The sequence below is a fragment of the Ursus americanus genome, chromosome 11 (genome assembly GCF_024610735.1).
Source record: "Ursus americanus isolate L20-20 chromosome 11, mUrsAme1.1.p, whole genome shotgun sequence".
Classification (NCBI taxonomy): domain Eukaryota; kingdom Metazoa; phylum Chordata; class Mammalia; order Carnivora; family Ursidae; genus Ursus; species Ursus americanus.
This window is the reverse complement of record NC_142137.1, coordinates 71,668,294-71,686,836: the sequence shown is the minus strand read 5'-3', so window position 1 is coordinate 71,686,836 and position 18,543 is coordinate 71,668,294. Positions and strand designations below refer to the sequence as shown.

Sequence of the window (18,543 nt, the reverse complement as noted above, 5' to 3'; positions counted from 1 at the left end):
CTTGTTGTTGAAACAGGAGAGAAGGGGAAGGCCTCGAAGTTTAACGAGGGTGCAAGTGGAGAGAGATACTGCCTATGGCTGCCAGCTTTCAATATTTCACTTACGTCTCCCTGAAAAGGGGGAGCAGGGACCTACTATGTGAAAAATTTGAAATGCCTATAATGCAATAAAAGTCCCAAGGGCTGAATTCTGCTTTATTTATAGCTGAAAAGTTTAAGAATTAAGTATGTATGTGTATGTATTGTATATGTGTGTTTGTACTCAAGAGCCTTAGGAATACATTTTTTTTTTATTTATTTACAAAAATGAAAAGCTTCCTGGGAAGTCACAGTGAGGAGGACAAGTGCCGTGGCTGAATGTATACTGGCAAAAAATATTTATGGCAGATTATCAATTTTATGAAACAGTCACACACAATTATAAAAGACGCTGGTAAAAATATAACTTCACAAAGCTCATTGTCTTGAACAAGGCTTATTTTCAACTAACTGGTTGTGGGAATGAGTCACATGTCATGGGCTGTGGGCAGACGGAGCTAAGCTCTGCTCTGCGTCACCCACACAGCATCGGGAATGTGTCTGTTCCTTTCACATCACTTCCTCAGAGTAACTCCCATGGGACCTCACACACCAGTGCCCTTCCTCCTCTTTGCAAGGCCTCTACCCAGCAAAGAGAGTGGGCTTGTATTTGAAGGAAGACAATAAGTCTGTAGATGGACTCTAAAGATTGTACCAGAAAGAAGGAAGGACAGAACGAATGGTTGGCATATTACCAGAGATCACCAAAGCCCGCCGCGTTGCGCTCCTAGCTGCTTGCCACGTCTGCACTTTAGTCTGGCCTTGACCCACGGCTCCGCAGGGAAGCAAAGTGAGTAGCAGAGACAAGCGATGTTTCAGAAATGAAGCAAAATCCTTTAGAAACGTCTGTAATATGATTGTACTCTGTAAGACCAAAGAGCACAATGCTTTTTCCCCCCCTGAACATCTAAACAGACCTGTACGTCGCTTGTAGGATGGAATCAACGCGCCCTCCAAACTCGCATCCACGGCCATTAGAAAAACTAACTAACTGAAAACGAACAATTAAATCTCACAGATGCATAATTGTAATTCCTTTCAGATTGGTGTGGTTTTCCTTTGCTGATTAGTCCTAGCAAGTCAGACATCAAGCTTTTTAGAGGGAGTCCTCCTTTTTAAATGTCAGTTGGTCAGAGAGCATCCAAGAAAAGGAAAAAGCATCTGCGAGTAGGCAGCATTTGCCCTGCTGTGATGCCTACTTACCTTTCATCACTCATAAGCATCGCAATCATTATTATTACCAGGCATTTATAGACCACCTTTCCTCCCCAATCAGCTTATAAATGGTTTTACAAATGGATTAGAAACAGCATAGATATGGATCGCTTCACACAGCACAAAGTACAGTCTCCTCCAGGGGAAATGCGGGAACTTCTTTAAAAATCAGGATAACATTAGGTGAAGGTTGAAGACCAACCATGAAGAATGGCTTATTTGCTTAAAGCTGTAGGGAATATTAGGTAAGCAAAGGGCATTTCCTTCTCCTGGTTCCAAGGTCAACGTGGCCTCGTCGCCTGAGGTTTGAGGTTAATGGATGGAGCTTCCAGATGGCGGTGTTTCCAAGGGCTAGCGCACCACGTTTTTATCTTCTGGCGGGAGACTAGTCAAGTCACAGCAAGGCTTCCCAGTGTCTCGGCGTCTCGCCAGCGATGCCACCCTGGCCTGGTGAGCTCTGATGACATGGTTAAATGACCTTCCGATGCTCACAAAGCCATCGGGACCCAGGGCTCTGCATGCTGGTGTCCTCTTCTGTAAAGACAACAATGGTACTTTCCTACAGGATCCAACATCGCAAGCCATTTTGGTTTTGTGCAGAACCTTGCCGCGCTCATCGGCTCGAGCTGCTTCACGTGGGCCCTCACCTGTGGTAACTGGGAAAGGATTTGTGATTCTTATCGAAATTGCCTCTTCAGATGTTGTCAGGAGATGCGCCGCTGATCCCCCTGTTCCCTGCGACTCCCACCAAGCCCCCTAAGGCAGCACTTGCTTCGAGCTAACAGCCCCCTGTCAGTCCTTTGTGGAGACAGAGAATCAATCTACTTTATCTCGTCCGTGGCTATTAGAAGTGAATTTCCTCAGGGCGGTTATGAGAGATGCCAATTTTTAATGAGGCTTGTACTTGATATTTACTATATTTAGATGTAGGCCTCTCCTCCTTGGATTTGGTGAAGTTTGCTAAGAAACTTCGGTTTTCCACAACCTGTCTGTAATGATAATATGGGTAGTGGCACCCACAAGCAAAGGAAGCATGCACTTAAAAAATATTCTGGAAGTAAAGGTCGCTGGGTTCTTCCCAGCTGCTAGAGAAGGGGGGCTCGCTGCTTGTCACATCAAAAGTGCAAGACTCTCGTTACCATGCAGCTTCTGACTCAGCCTGTGTGGGAGAAGGCCTGAGGTTCTGCATTCCTAATAAGCACCTGGGGTCTGCCCGCTGCAGTCTGGCGGACCACCCCGAAGGGGCCGAGAGCTAGGTTACTTGCACCTTCCAAGTCCCACATCTGAACTTTTCCCAGCCAACACACTTGCTGGAAAATTCTCTGCACGGGAACTCCTTGCGATTCCTGATCAGATGTGACCAGAGAACCCCTCCGTGACAGCCCCACCGCTCAGGGAGCAGCAGAGTGTGGGGTTCTCACTAGAGAAGGGAGGTTTGTGAGAAGAAAGGTGTCATGCAGCAAGAGATCCATGCTGCCTTCCCTTCATACTCCGGCATTCTGCATGGGTCGTCTGGCCTGGCTCCACACAGAATGCAAAGTTAGGATCTGTTGTAAAACCCGAAAGCTAATTCTCTCGATTTTAACGACAACTAAGAAGCAAAAGCCAAGGGAGCTGGGCTCCCTGCAGAGGGCCCAGGAGGGCTTCACTGACAGCATTGGCAGCAAGCGGGCACGCATGGAGAGGGACCAGGCACTGGGGTCCGGAGACCTCCACCTGGGAACCTATGTGGATTACGTGCGGGTGCTCACGGGTCTCCTAGGGAGAAGCTGAGGGATGCAGGAGGAAAGGGCAGGCAACTGCTAGTCCACGTGAGAAATGAGTGCATACAACATGGGCTGCGAAATCCATCACTGGCTTTCACTGGGGAACATATTCCCAAGTAGCAGTAAATCAGGTTTGATATTGAAAGAATAGAAAGAGGAACAGAAGCAGCTACAAAGTGGAGGCACTCCGAAGACCCAACAGAGGGGTTGACGGTCCTTTATTTCACAGTTTGTTCACAGCTCACCACTGCTAGCCTACAGCCGATGTTGGCAGAAGAAGGGATGTTGTATTCCAGTCTGGGGTAAGCCATTTCAGCTCTGGTCACGTTGTTCAGATGGCCTGGGGAGTTCTCAAGGAGTACACCAGAAACGTGCGCTTGGTGGAGACGTCTGGGTCTGGCGTGCCTGAGTGAGTGAGGGCTGCAAGTGGCAATGAGCGCATTCCTCCTCTTTACACAGTCTACGTACCTTCCGGGACGGGAGACGTTGTGTTAGCTGCTGAGACAGAAATCAGTGTAGGAGCTCTTCAGAGGTGGCCGTGTGACTTTTCTTTCTATTTCTCCGGTGTGTAGTAGTCTGTAGAACACAGCGGGATCAAAATACATTCACCAAATGAAAAAACAGTAGTTAACACTGAAGTATTTACGCAGTGCCAGGCACTACACTAAAATGCTTTGTATGCATTATCCAAGGGGGAAAAAATTAATACAAAGGATACAGCCATTCTTCCTGGGAGGATTAACAGATTAGTCAAGGCCTATTAAGAAATCTCCTGCAAGAATTTTTTCAGAAACCAGAGAGCACAGAGGACAGCATAGTTTTCCAGACAGTGATGAACTAGATCTCCAAATAGATCTGGTGTTTCCAGAACGTTCCCACAAGATGATTTGCCTCAGTTCCTGCTCTGGGCCGTATTGATTAGATGTTTGTTTTCGGGTGTGAGCATCCCCTCTGCCTCGAAGCCAGGACAGTGGTTTCTGTCATTTGAAGACATTCTCCTTCCTGGATGTGACACTAGCAGGTTTGAGATGGGAGGGACAAAATGTGCATACCTCACATTCCTGATAAGGTAGGTCTGTGGGCCTTGGGAGGTTGTGGTGCCTTCCTCTCCAAAAAAAAAATGCCTGTATGTTCAAGCACGTAAGTTAAGAGTGCTTAAACCAGAGGCCAGCTCTCGAGAATGGAATCAGGAAATAATCCCTACAGTTAGTTTTCCGCGAAGGCGCAGCTTTAGGGTTGAGCTCATTACCATTCTCCTCTTGGGCTCTTGAGTCCCATCACCAGAACCTTTTACTGAGGTGCACGCCTCCAAGAACAGTAAGATAAAGTCTCTTTGATTGCCTCAGAGGCTCTGAGCACCACCTTTGTCCAAGACCTCAAAGAGAGAACTAAACAGCCATGCAGTTTATGTGTAAGAATGAAATTACCCTCAATTATTTCCTTAATGGGGAGGAAATGGGAAGTTAAAACTCTTTTCTGCTGTAGCAAACCAAAGTGTGGGGTGAGAAACAGCCTTTTTTCCACAATTTACTTTGCTTAAATTCAAAGTTGTTTTGTTACAGCCCCACATTCCCCCAGAGGAATTCTGTAGTTTTGCAGCAAATAGCATTTGCATTTGCTCATTGACTCACTCTCAAGTTTCCTGTAGGAGAGCTTCAAAAGATCCTTGCATGCTGCAGGAGCTAATGACTGCCCTCCCCAGGAGTCTGCTCAGAAAACGGTTTCCCTGCAATGACTTGCAAAACTCACAGCCTACCTCTTGGAAAAATCTCAAATGTGATAATTAGAGCAATAGGCATTTTCATAGGAGAGGAGGTATATCTCAGTGATGGGTGTTCCAAATTCTTGGATTTCAGCAAGCAAAACACAATGCAGTCAGGGGAAAACACTTCTCTGCATAGTCCAAGGCCAACGTGGAATTTAAGGGAGAGATGAGACAGGTTCCTAGAGTACCCAGACGAGGTCTGGAACTCATGTCTTTCCGGCTTATTGTGCTTGATGGAGCAGGACAACACGAAGAAACAATGTTTTCTATTGCAATTAGAGATTAGAGATTACATGTACCCCAAGCTCTCTCCTTTTCCAGCACTGCGTCTTTGCCAACGTCACACAAACTCTCTCAGTCCCTGTGACTCCATCTGTAAAGTCGGGATCCTAATATCTACGCTCCCTATTTTGCTAAGAGGAGTAAATGAAATACAAAATAAAAGTTTCCGAAACAGTATAATCTGTCCGAGGACGTTCATTGTCTTTACTCGCCACTACTGGACCTCTGCATAATCATTTTTTAATTCTAAAAAACAAGAAGGTGAGAGAGAGAAATGAAGCCATATGTTATTAATTTAGAGGCAATGGAAGCATGAGAGAGAGAAAAACAATCTGCCTTTGCCTCGTGATATAAACAGTGGAGAATTAGAAAAACCGGTGAGACAGTCTTGGAGAGCTTACTGCGTGTGTGTTTGTTGTGTTAGAGATAAACTGAGGTATATTAAACAGTTTAAGAGTTTACCTGAGCAAAATTGGATTTGAATGGGGCAGCACCAAACAGGAACTGGTTAGGAGTCCTGGGGCAGGAGCCTGCGAGAAGGTAAAGAAACAAAACAGGAGACTGTTCCATTGGCTGCAGCTTAAAGACCAGTTGGCTCTTTGTGATGGGTTGTCCTTATGGTTGTGGTTTTGTGACCTTGAGGCATTTACCGTCTTTGATTTTGGTTTGCTTGGGGTAGGAGGCCAGGGCATGAGAGCCAGCTCAGTAGAACGGCCTCCGTGTTTAATTAATTTAACAGTTTGCATGTTTGTTTCGGTTTGGTTTGACTTTTTAGAGCCGGAAATTCTCATAGCGATGACCTAGCACAAATGTCTCGTTTTACTGAAGGGAAGACTTAAACTCTGTGAGGCCGCCGTGTCATCCCACATCTACGACGGTAACAGAGCACGGATGGAGTCCAGTTCTTCTGATTCGCATGTGCTGTTATTGCTACCATAGCTTCTTCTATTCGCTGACTCCCCCAGGACACGGAGGGTACCTGATCCTACGATTCCCATGAAGCTCCGAGCAGATCCCCGTCCTTACTCTGCATCACTACAGTAAACTGTGACTTTGGCGATTTCCTTGATGTCATCTCTGGATCAACTTTCTCATCAATTTCCTTTTAGGTCATCCAGGTTCTTAAATTCATCCAAAACAAGGCCTTATGTGAGATTAGGAAAAACTGCCCATGACAGACACTGCTGTCCCATCACAGCACAACCCTGTTGACCTCAGACGTGGCCTCAGACTCTTCCAACCCAGAGCTTGAAAGACTCTAGCGATAAGGATTGTGCAAAAAGAAACCTTTTTGCCATCCATAGATTAAATGAGCTCAAATTCTCAAATGATACGAAATGGCCGACCCTGAATGAACTGTCCCTGGTGTTTTGTCCCCTATTATCTGTTCCCAATCATGGTTTCCCTCTAGGGCTGCCCCCATATGGATGACTGTGACCTGATGAATGTGGTAATAAAGTATTCTAGAAAATGCCGTGGAAGAAGTTTGGAAAGGAAGGGCTCCCTCTGGGGCTGGTAACGGGAACCGCAGTGGAGCTGGGAAGGCAAGTCAGATGCATCTACCATACTGATCGATACGTGACGTAGAGTCAAACTGTGCTGAGCAGCGTCCTAGAACACTGTTGTGTCCCAAGAGGCCTGCAAGCCCAGGTCAGGAGCTCCCTCCTTTCCAGCCGAGCTGTACTTTCCAGATAAAGACTATGATGGAGGCGTGCCACGAGACAAAGAAGGGGACTTAGGAGCATTTGGATACGGTGTCGCCGGGCAACACCCACCCTGTCTGTGGCTGTCGTCTACCACACTGCAGGGACACTCCTGCTCCCTCCTCGAAGACTTGGCTCCCGGCCCCTCTGCTCTCCCGATGCTGTTCCTACTGTGATTCTCGCTGATTTCTATTTTCACCAAGATGACCTTCCACTAGCCTGGCCTCTCTGTTCCTTGACCTCTTCTGTGATGATTGTCATTTCTACACTCCAACCAACTCGTTCCCTTTGCCAAGCCTCAGACATTTTCATGACAGCAACGGCAAACATTCTGCAATCTAAATTTCAAGCATTTGCTCTCCACTCCCCACTTCATTTTCCAGATCAATGTCTACACTAGAGGGCATACTAGCCGGTGTGTTAGGACCAATAGTCTGCCAAGCCTGTCTTTCCTCTGTCTCTCACTTCCCTCGTCTCCTTTCTTTCTTTGACAGCTTTAATTCTAATAGCAGTTATTGAGATCACTCCCTTGGATTTGCCCTCAACCCCCTTCCAGTCCAGGTGAAGTGAAAACCATGGTTAAGCCCAACTTGTCCCCTCCTGTCCCTGGACATCTGCAATTGAACACAGCAGGAGAAAAATACATCTCCATGTGGACTGAAATTTGGAGTCTTGAGCATTAACCTCAGGTGGGCCCTTGGTAATGGCTGGCCATAAAACTGTATTCCCTACCCAGCCACTCTCCCTCTCTTCCAGGCTAATATCGCAAACCTCACTCTCTCTTGTTAAACCTTGTGCACCTGCTCTTCCATCCTCCTTCTTGTCCAACGGCCTTAACTCTTATTTTAGCTACAGTAGGAGTCCCTAGAGGAAGATCTCACTGCTCCCACCGTCACCTGTGCACCCCTCTGTCCATGTCTGCACGCCACAGACTCACGCCAAACTGCCTGTTCAGCGTCGCCTCCGCTGGATGGAGGATTATGTACTCGGTCTGTGCCTAACTTCCCATTTATAAAGCAGGGACAATAACATTGTCTACTTTTTTCAGCAGTTTCGGTCGTGAAGCCTGTAAGTAGCACCTGGCCCAAGTACACACACCACGTTTATTTGCTGTGATTGTATTCTCTATGCACACGTGCTCTGTCTCCCCTGCTATGCTTGTGGATGAGTGACCCCCCCCCCCCTCCTAGCGAAGGGCACCCCTCCACCTGGGCACTGGGCTCTGGTCTCATCCCCTCTCACCTAAGCAAGGACAACACTCCGGGAAGCCAACCTCCCCACAAGACTCTTCTCCAAAATACAAAAATATATAAGATGCAGCTATTTTGCCTGTCTCTGAGAACCTCTCTAGACTCCTACGTATCCAGCTTTTGCACTGCCTTCTCCTTCTTACAGTCAGACTACCTACAAGCATTGCCTCTCTCCCATCTTCAATTTCTCTGCTCAACTGTACCCACCCCAAGCAGAGTTAGCCCTCACCGTGCCACCAAAACTGCTTTGTCAGGGGCACCAGGGTCCCTTGAAATGATTTCTTCACTTGGCCTTTTGGATGTCACAACCGCCTGCATCTTCTCCTACTGTTTTGTTTGCGTTTCCTTGGACTCCTTTTCTAGACCAGCCCCATTTCCCCACGCTTGAGGTGTGGGAGCCCCGGGACTTGGTGCCTGGCTGTCTTCCATAGACCCTAAGTCCCTGGCTGGTCTTCTCCAATCTTGTGGTTTTCCGTGCCACCTAGGGGGCATTCCCCTGCATGGATGTCTTCAGTGTGGACTTCTTTCCAGTGTTCTAAACTCCAACAACCCACTGCCCTGCAGCTCCCTTCGAATGTAACCATACCGGACACGGCTCCTCACCATCCCCTTCAAACCCACGTTTCTGCCAACCATGGCACCTCAGCCCATGGCGATGCTTTCTTTCAGGTCCTCAGGCGGAAAACAGGAAAACCAATCTGGCTTCCCCACTTTCTCTCATATCCCTCGTCTTCTTCTTCTTCTTCTTTTTTTTTTTTAAAGATTTTATTTATTTATTTGACAGAGAGAGAGACAGCCAGCGAGAGAGGGAACACAAGCAGGGGGAGTGGGAGAGGGAGAAGCAGGCCCCCAGTGGAGGAGCCTGATGCAGGGCTTGATACCAGAACGCCAGGATCACGCCCTGAGCCGAAGGCAGACGCTTAACGACTGAGCCACCCAGGCGCCCTATCATATCCCCCATCTTAAACATCAGAAAATCCTGTCAGTTTTACATTCAAACTACCCTCAAAATCTGGCCAGCTCTCAGTCCCTTCACTTCTCCCTTCGTAGTCCAAGCTCTGAGGATTGCCATGTTCACCTCCCTGCGTCCTGGGCTCTTCGTGCCTCTTGTCAGTCTATTTTCAACAGAGTTCCAAGGGGATCATGAGCCATTCCAGTTTGGAGTATGTCACTTCTGAAAGCCCTCTGGTGGTGTCCTTATCACTGAGACCAAAGGCCAAGTGACGTTGGCCCACAGGCCCCACAATGTCTGCTTCCACACACACCGCACTCCTTCCCTGGCCTCATTTTCCATGGCACTGGCTCACTTCCGCCATGCTTCTCCTAGAACACTCTGGCACACTTCTGACTCGCTGTCCTTCGCCTGTAATGTTCTTCCTCTGACGCCTGATGTCCACCTCGTCCTCTTCCTCACCCCCTCCGCTATTTGCTTAGACACCTCAGTGATGCCTGTCTTGGGCACTAGATCTACAATGTCGCCTGTCACTGCTTCCATGTTGTCTCCTCTCCCTGATCTGTTTTTCTGCTCCCCCCCTCGTGTATCCAGAAGTACAGTATCTTTTTCCTATTTGATTAGTCACCGTGTGTCTCTGCTCCAGAGTACAACCCACATGTGGGCTGGGACTTGATTTGTTTACTGCTGTGTTCTCAGCTGTGCGATGAGGACTTTGCCCAAAGAGAGGTCTGGCCCTCTTCCCTGGCAATTTGGAAGTAACCTCTAAACTTATCTAATTTCTCCTGGGATAGGAGTGTCTTAGTCATTCCTGGTGGGCCCCTTGGATCCCATCTGATAGTTTCTGCTAAAGAAGGGACTCATGGTGGCCTCTCAGTCCACCTCCAGGGAAGGGAGGTGCTGGAGATTGCGTTTAACGTTGCGGGCAATCAAGCAACGGATCAAGCAGGCCTACCTGCTGGAGGCCCATGGAAATCCCTGGACACCAAGGCTCGGGCGATATTTCTGGTTGGCAATCCCAATGTTTGTTGTCACATGTCTGCGCCAGAAGGGTCACGCACCCAGAGTCAGAGGAAGCTTTGCAATTGACGCTTCCCTGACTCTGCTCCATGTGTCCCTTCTTCTGCCTGACTTCAGGTTCTAGTGAGTTCTGTGAGTCTTTCTAGTGGATCATTGAATCTGAAGGTGGTTTGAGGAAACCACAAATGAGTCATGGGTACAGAAGCGAGGGTGGCTTTCTGTGGACTCTTCCCTTAGGCTTTGCAGCTGGATTGTAACTGTGCACTGAGCTCAGAAGCCCTGGGTGGACATGGCTTTCTGGGGGCCATGCCCTTCACCTTGCATGTTGGTTAACCCAGGATACCGGCTCTGAGACCTGTGCTTGGCCTCGTGAGGCATCCCTAAGTAAGTGTTGGATGAAGACATTAATGAATGAGTGAAAAGATAAGTCCTAACCCAGATCTACATTTGGAAATGTTCAAAATAGCAATTACTAAGCTCAGCTGATATTCAGCACATTTTTCCCGGGTTCCATTTGCTTCTGACCTTTGGGGGTCTTGCAGGACATGTGAGGCCAAGGACTAAACTTTGCCTTTGTATGAGCCATTCCTGAACTTACCTAAAAGGCCTTCTGTGAACATTTCATATGCAAAACTAACAACGACATCCTTTTTATTCAAAATTGCCATGTTGTGATTGACAAATTTGGGAGTAAGCAGTCTCTGGTAGAAACCTATTAATATGTGCTGAGTGTAAAGAGAACAAACCTAAGGAATATAACAGTGTTTTATTCTGTAATTGAAATACATAATAAAACAAATGTGTGAGTCATCTAAGACAATGACAAATATTAATGTTAAAATATGTTTTAAGTTATAATTTTTAATTTTTTTAAATCCAAACTATTTTAATCCATTCAGATTAAAATTGTATTGATTGTTTTTAAAACCACAGCCTTTCAGTTTTATCTGCTAGAACATTATATTCTTAGAAATAGTAAGCCCTAACCTCAAACAGAGGGGAACGTAAGAGGGTGACAATTAAGACTAATAATAGAACCCTCTTCTTGTGTGTTGGAAGCCTGAAGGGAGCCTAAGACCTTCCATTGAGAAGACAACCTTTGCAATTTTAAAAATGCTACAAAATGTTTATCTGAGATGAAAGGAAAAAAATGGGGCGATATAGTTTCCTTTCAAATTAATAGTAAATAAAGGCTTCCTTCTTTCATACAGATTTGACTTTTTCTTGAAAATCCCTAAAAAACTAGCAGGGAAACAAGGGAGTAGAAATCATGGACGACCCAATTTGATAGTCAGTGCAATTCAAGGTTTGCAAGAAATTTCTGGAAGAACCTGAAACACCATTTATCCCACGTGACACAGGCACACGTGTCACTGGAAACATAATGCCAGTAATCAACGGTGAAATGTCAGTTATGGCTCGGGGCTGAACAGGGAGGGACTCTTTATCAATTTTATTACTTTGGAAAATGTACACACACGTTAGTATTTTCCAGGTCCTTTTCCAAAACTGCCCAGCAATGAGAAATATATGAGATCAAAAATAACTTTGACATGGGATATTTTTGGGTGACAGAATCAGCCTATTCTTTTCTAACCTATCATTAAGGTCTGGGTGATTCTCCTGCCCTAGAAATATGAGCTTGGATGATGAGACCTTCTTACAAATGAGACATGAACTGAGTAAATCTCATTCAAGATGTAATTTGAATTTAATGCCTTGTCCGTAAAATAAACAAAGTATCATAAAAAGTTTAATGGTACATAGTGAATCAAGAAAACTCAAAAAGTGCCAAAAACTGTGTAATCCCAGCAAGAGCACTTCTCTATTTACTGCACCATGTTGTGGGAAGAGCTGAGCTCATCACGATATTTTCGTGGATCATCACAACACGGACTTTCTCTGAACTCACTGAGCCGCCTAGGATTGCTCATCTTGCCAGCTTTTAAATCATTTTACCAAGTATCCGTGCTTCATAGTCGATGCTTTCACGTTTATTAGGGATCTCTGCGCTCTGGGCACAAAGCCTGGGATTTCAAAAGGAGAGGGTTTATTGCCCAAGACAGACATTGCCCAAGAACAGTTCTGGTGGCACGATTTGGACAGAAAAAATCCTCTCTCCCCCTGTTTGCTCAGGTGAACCACATGGCCCGCTGTATCATTTAATCATTGTCCAGGAATTGGCTCTTGTGCTGGAGATGCTTCTTGTTTCATGGTTCAGTATCAGCAGTAAAAAGACATCATGGACTTTTAAAATTATTCCTGCCATCATGGACCTCTCTCTACCCCTCACAGAGGCAAGCCGGGCAAATACTGGGTACCAACGAGGTACAGGAATTTTCACTATAAGTACAGTATGGTGAGTAAGGGGACAAGTTTGGAATCTTAGGGTTTGAATCTCAGAACCCCCACTTGTTATATGAACATGGATAGGGCTTATAAACTTTAAGGATTTCCATTTTCTTACCTATAAAATGAGGATTATATGCCTGCCTTCTAGGAGTGCCATATAGACGAAAGGAGATAACGCATTTAAAGGAATAATCCCATGCCTAAAATATAATTGTCAAAAGTGGCTCATAATTATTATTATTAAAACACACGTAGAGTAAATTTACATATTTTCAATCATAACTTGAAAGCCAAGTGTTTATATATATATATACATACACACACATATACATCTATATGTATATGTATTTTGAACAACTCATCTTTCAGAATTCAGGTTAGAATAAATTTGTATGGATACCACTGTCTTGGCAAATAAGAGGTGTTTGCTGGTTCCCTCTCTTAAGTGGAAGACCTGAAGCACAAAGCAGCACTTCTCCAATGTCACAAAAGAAAGTTTTCTTCTAAAAGTTCTGCTAATAAAAGGAAGTCCAAGGCTGAAGTTAGAGAGGACATAACTTACAAGACAACAGAGCAGAGGCCCTGGGGACGCTGCTTCGTTCTAAAGGGGCCGTCGGCCTCCCTGTTGATGACAGGGCACCCCGATTTGCTGAGACCCAGAAGAGTCAAGCACGCTCCTTTGCCAAAGAAAGTGCAACACGGAGCTCCAGATGGGGAAAATCACCCGGAGCAAACCGACCTGTCCCGATGACGTTACAAAGGCCCCCCGGGAACCCTTAGCTGAGGCAAGCGAGTGACTGTGACTGCGTCATCACGGCCTCCTCTCTGTAAATGCAAGACGCCTCGGAGAATGTCTTCAGTGTTGGCAGCAAGGACTCCTGTGTGCCGCGTGTTCTTCCTCGCGGCTTCCTCCCCGGCTGGGCACCCTGGGACACTTGGAGGGGCATCCTGGCCGCGTCCCACTTCCCCTCCCCCCAGCATCGATGTTTCTGCTGAAATCCCTCTTTTTAAAGGTGAGATAATCAGCTTTTGTTCCATTGGCTTGGATCAAAGACAATCTCTGAGCGGAAAAACAAAGCCGCCCTACGCTGGGGGCAGCCGGCCTCTGTACTTCACTAGCAGGGAAAGGGACGGGGTGTTTTATTCCTTTTCCAGGACTGGAAATTCTCATGCCCTAGAAACCCCAGCAGCAGAACTGAAGTGTTTCCCAAAGACAAACATCCCTATTATGAAGGGGACAGGACTTTGGCAGCCACCTCCAAACTGTGGTGGGCAAGTTGGCACCGGGCCGCCCTGCCTCGTAGAGGGAGAGCAAACAATTCCTTTGTCTGCTGTCCATGGGGTCCGGACTGGGCGCCACAGTCAGGAAGTTCTCTTGGAGGCCCACAGCCCCTCCGTCAAAGCCTGCTTTCTCCATTTAGTGCATTCCTAATTGTATTATCTGACTCCTCCGGAGAAACAGCGGCCTTCCCTGTCAACTGTGGCCCTGCCCCCCGCGAACGGCTTCTTTCTGACTCCCAGGGAGAAGGGCAGACACCTGAATGGGCTCAGCCATCCCTGGGTGTGGGCTGAGAAGGCCTCCTTGGCTGAAAGCAACAAGTACCAAACACGAGGACGTGAGTGTAGAGTTATTGCTCTGATAAAAAAAAGAGACTTCACTTTACACAAAGCCCCTGCACCTGCCGTGGTTATAAAATCTCTGGAGTTTCTACATGTTCTCTAAAAATGTCAAATGGGAAGACTGGTGACGTGATTTGGGCGCATCCTGCTTTCCAGATCATCTCTGGTTTGCTGTCTCTGTTCTTAAACGAGAACTGCATTGCACTCCCTCCTTTCTAGAGAAAAGGGCCCCGGAAGCCCCTCGTATTTTCCTGGAGGGTGACTTCTCAGAGACACCTGGTTGCCAGGCCCCCCACCAGGGACCCTGTGCTTCCCCTGGAGAGAGGGCTCAGAAATGTGCAGGGCTGGTTTTCTTGATTCGCTCTCTCCTGTCAGAGGGTAAGAGGGAGAAAAGTCTATAAAAAGGAGCATGCAGGTATTTCCATGTCATAAACAATATTCCACAAGCCTCCTCGCTGCTGATTAGCACTTGAGGTGAGATTTTCTGAAATTGTTTTCTCCACCAGGTCCTCCTTATCAAGGGAAGCCTGGCACTGCTGATTACCACACCGACTAAAGACCCTGATTAAGAAGCCCCCCTCCCCGCCCAGGCGAGAGTCACCAGTCCCTCCGAAGCTCCCTGATGGTGACCGTCCTCCTCTGCCACTGTGCCCACCCTCAGCCTTTATCTTCCTAAAGGAAACAAATGCCCCATTTTGTGCTGTGCCTCATTTAAAAATAAGATTTACAGGCTTCCTCTTCCGCTCAGCCCTGCACACCTCATTCAGCCTCCCTGGCATCTGCTTCTCGGTCCAAACCAGGAATACAAAGATTCTCCTTAGCTGGCTTAGACTCCTTGAACACGTTCCAGCGCCGCCGAGAACACCCAACCGATCTTTCAGTTAGATGTACGTACACACGCAGAGAGAGGGAGAGACGGAGGGACAGGGAAGGACAGAGACGAGACAGGGAGCCCAGGGACATGGTAGGTGTGTCTGTAGAAAATAATGATCCTAACTGCTTAGCCTTCCTGTTTTACCAAATGATTATTCTGGCTGCCAAGTATTCATGGCTACTGTCCCTAATGAAACCTAAACGACAGGCCCACAGGCTATGGATTCAGAATCCTATGGCTTTAAGTTCTTTTTAATAAAATGGATCAATTTATGAAAATACCATTTTAAAGCCCAATAATGTAAACCCAGTAGAATTTTGTGTCCTAAACTGCATAGAGAAAGTTCTAAGATTGCTCCTCCTGAATTTCTGTATGTATGCATTTGTGTATTATTTATTTATTTATTTTGTCAAACAAAGCAGATGACAAACATTGCCTTCACTGGGGACATTAAGTTAAGACGAACATTTGGGAAGAATTTTTTAGCAGTTTGTAAAAGACTTTTATGGGCTTTTAGCATGCCCAAAGTGATCCATGGTTAGGAAATCAACCAGCTCTTTTGATTGTACTGCCTTCTTTACCCCTGTGGCAAACACAGGCCCCGGACGCTCTGGTTTGGGCTTTCTTGCTGCATCGGAATTAGGACACATTTGCTAAAATGTCAGCAGAGCACGTGTTCCTTCCGTCGTGCTCTCCGTCAGTTAGATGAACGATACCACCCTCCTGCCCAGCAGTACAAGAAACCGGTGTAATCTGAGGACAAGTCATACTCGCCTAGAATGATACTGGTTATCTTCGAAATAAATATGCAGCCAGACAAACGATGCATCCGTTTACCTAACTTTTTTTTCCCCATTGTGACCTTGTCACCAGAGTCTCGGGAGTTAAAACTAGCAACATTCCTTAAAACTAATTTTTTTTTCATTTTCTCAGAATATACAAAGCATCACCAATAGACCATTAATTAAATTCCATCCTTTCTCAATTTCAGAAAATTACTCTTTCTCCACAAACTCGTATGTGCGTGATGAGCAGAGGGACAACAAAGAGAAATCCATTCTTAATTGGAAAGGTCAGGATAGACAAATTAACCAATAGAAGAGACTAGAGTTTAGAGACGGGTGCCAGGCGTCTGCTATCAAACAGAGACACCTCTGTAGCACAGTGAGGAGGGGTATGCTATCAAACACCTCTGTAGCACAGTGAGGAGGGGTATGTTCTCCCCAACAAATGGTGCCGAGTCAATGGTCTTTTCCGCACAGGAGACAAGATGTATTTGAACGCCATACACAAAAATCACTTCCTGATAGATTTCAGATCTCATTGGCAAAGGTAAACAATAAAGCTTTTAGAGGAAAATGTAGAGAGAGGTTTTTGTGACCTTGAACTAGGAAAAGACTTCTTTTTTTTTTTTTTTTTTATTTATTTATTCGACAGAGATAGAGACAGCCAACGAGAGAGAGAACACAAGCAGGGGGAGTGGGAGAGGAAGAAGCAGGCTCATAGCGGAGGAGCCTGATGTGGGGCTCGATCCCATAACGCCGGGATCACGCCCTGAGCCAAAGGTAGACGCTTACCCGCTGTGCCACCCAGGCGCCCCTAGGAAAAGACTTCTTAAACAGTACACAAGTAAGTACTAACAATATAGGAAAACTTTGATACATCGTTCTATGTTAAAATTAGAAAGCTCCGTTTATCAAAAGACACCACGAAGACAGTGAAAAGACAAGGCATGTTCACGATCCGTGTGCCTGACAAAGGACTCACATCCAGAATACATAAGGAACTACTAGGAATCAATTTAAAAAAATGAAAATACAGGCAGCCCCAAAGAAAAATGCCTAAGAGAACTGAGCAAACTCTTCACAGAAGAGGATATCCAAATGACCAATAAGCAAACGAAAGGTCTTCAACTTTACCAGTCAGCATGAAAATGCCGATTAATGCCATAATGCCATACCACTGCATACACAAGGAATGGTTACAATGATACACAAGAAAACACCCGTGTCGGCAAAGATGTGGGATGACCGGACCCTCAGATGGCACTTGTGAGAAAAACCATCCTCTAGCCCTTTTGTATGCAGTGACCTCACAACGTCACGATCACTCAGCAAGTCCATTCTCAGTGTCGAGCCCCAGCAGACACGCCTGCACACGTCCACGGAGTCATGAGCTAGCAGGTGCAGAGTGGTGCCTCTCGGGATCGCCCCAAACTGACAACAACCCCCATGGCCATCAAGCCTAGAACAGATAAAGAAATTGTGATATGTGCACTTACTGGAACACCATGCAGGACAGGAAATAAACGCTATTCAACTGCATGCAACTGTATAAATAAAACGTAGGGTGGACAAAGACGCTGAACTCCAAAGGGGGCATATGTGCTGACTGCTTACATGAAGTCATAAATTAGGGACCACTAATCTCTTCTGATAGAAAGTGAGAATTGAGCTAGTTGCCCTTGGTGGGGGAGGGTAGAGTCTGGAAGGCAGGTCGGAGAAGTTTCTGGAATGCAGTTAGTGTTCACTTTCCTTGTCTGGATGGTAGTTACACGGGTGTGTTCAATTTATGGAAGTTCATTGGTATTTGTACTTTTCCTTATGCGTATGATGCCTTGTAAAGTGTTAAATAAATAAATAAAACGTAAAACGTGCTCAGTGGGAAATACAGTAGAGAGTAACTTAGTCACAACATCAGTAATGAAACCCATTATTTTCAGAGTTAAATGTAGTTATAACCATGTTTCCTTGTTTTAAAAAAATTTTCATAATATACTTGTGGAAAGGGGCAGCATTTCCAGAGAGATATTTTGTGGGCCCCTTGGAGAGGTTTCTTTCCCATGATGGTTGCAGCAGATAGCATCCTGGCCCCGCTCCCCTCTCCCCTGTCTGCCCCTGCAGCACTCACCTCCCGAGGAGTATGGACATCTCTCTGCCCGGGCCTCTGCCTGGTGCTGCCGTCCCCGTGCCTGTTCCCGTGACAGACCAAAGTGCAGGGGCACTAACCTGTCTGGGGAGCAGGTCACAAGATGGCTGACCCAGCTCGTTCGCCCCTCATGTGACACTCAGGGGCACACGTGTAGCTGGGCGGAGCTGCCCACTGGGCTGCCTGCCCTTGGGTTTCTCCCTGCCCCATGTCACCACCCAGGGAGCCATCACCTCACATACATGCACTGCTGGCACACCAGCCCCCATCTTGGAATCTGCTTCTGGAGGGAGCTCAAATTAATACAATACGATTGAACACAAAAAGTTCATTTATTTACACTCAAAGCCTAACCAGATGTCAAAACAGGAGGGAATCAAACCCGTGATGAAGTGGGAAATAGATAAGAAACCACAGCGTGAACTTCGGTCCAGACACAAGGCAGTTGGGAGCGAAGCAGACTTTAGAAAAGGCAGCTGATGTTCAAGGATAAAGAGAAAGGAGACTGCATGGAAGGAGTAGAGGTTTTCCCAAGGAATTCAGAGAGACCTGGACAAGAGCAGTAATTACATAAGTTGTGGTTCAGAGCTGGAAAACATGCACGAGAAACGGAGATGGGGCTCAGTCTTGGTCTGAACTGAACAGAGAGCTCTTTCCTCCCATTCTGGCCTATTTTTTATTTACAAGGACGAAGAAAAAAGTGTTACAAAGACCCAGGAATACACGAAAAGCAAACAAA

The 18,543-nt window shown here is 46.3% G+C and overlaps 1 long non-coding RNA gene across 1 annotated transcript; it reads right to left on the bottom strand.

Moving 5' to 3' along the window:
• Positions 1-2,545: 2,545 nt before the first annotated feature.
• On the bottom strand, positions 2,546-17,879 carry LOC123797522 (uncharacterized). The gene is made up of 3 exons (XR_006780972.2): positions 17,787-17,879; positions 5,568-5,635; positions 2,546-3,634 (listed from the first exon to the last, which is right to left on the bottom strand). It is a non-coding gene; the product is annotated as an uncharacterized LOC123797522 (long non-coding RNA).
• Positions 17,880-18,543: the final 664 nt, after the last annotated feature.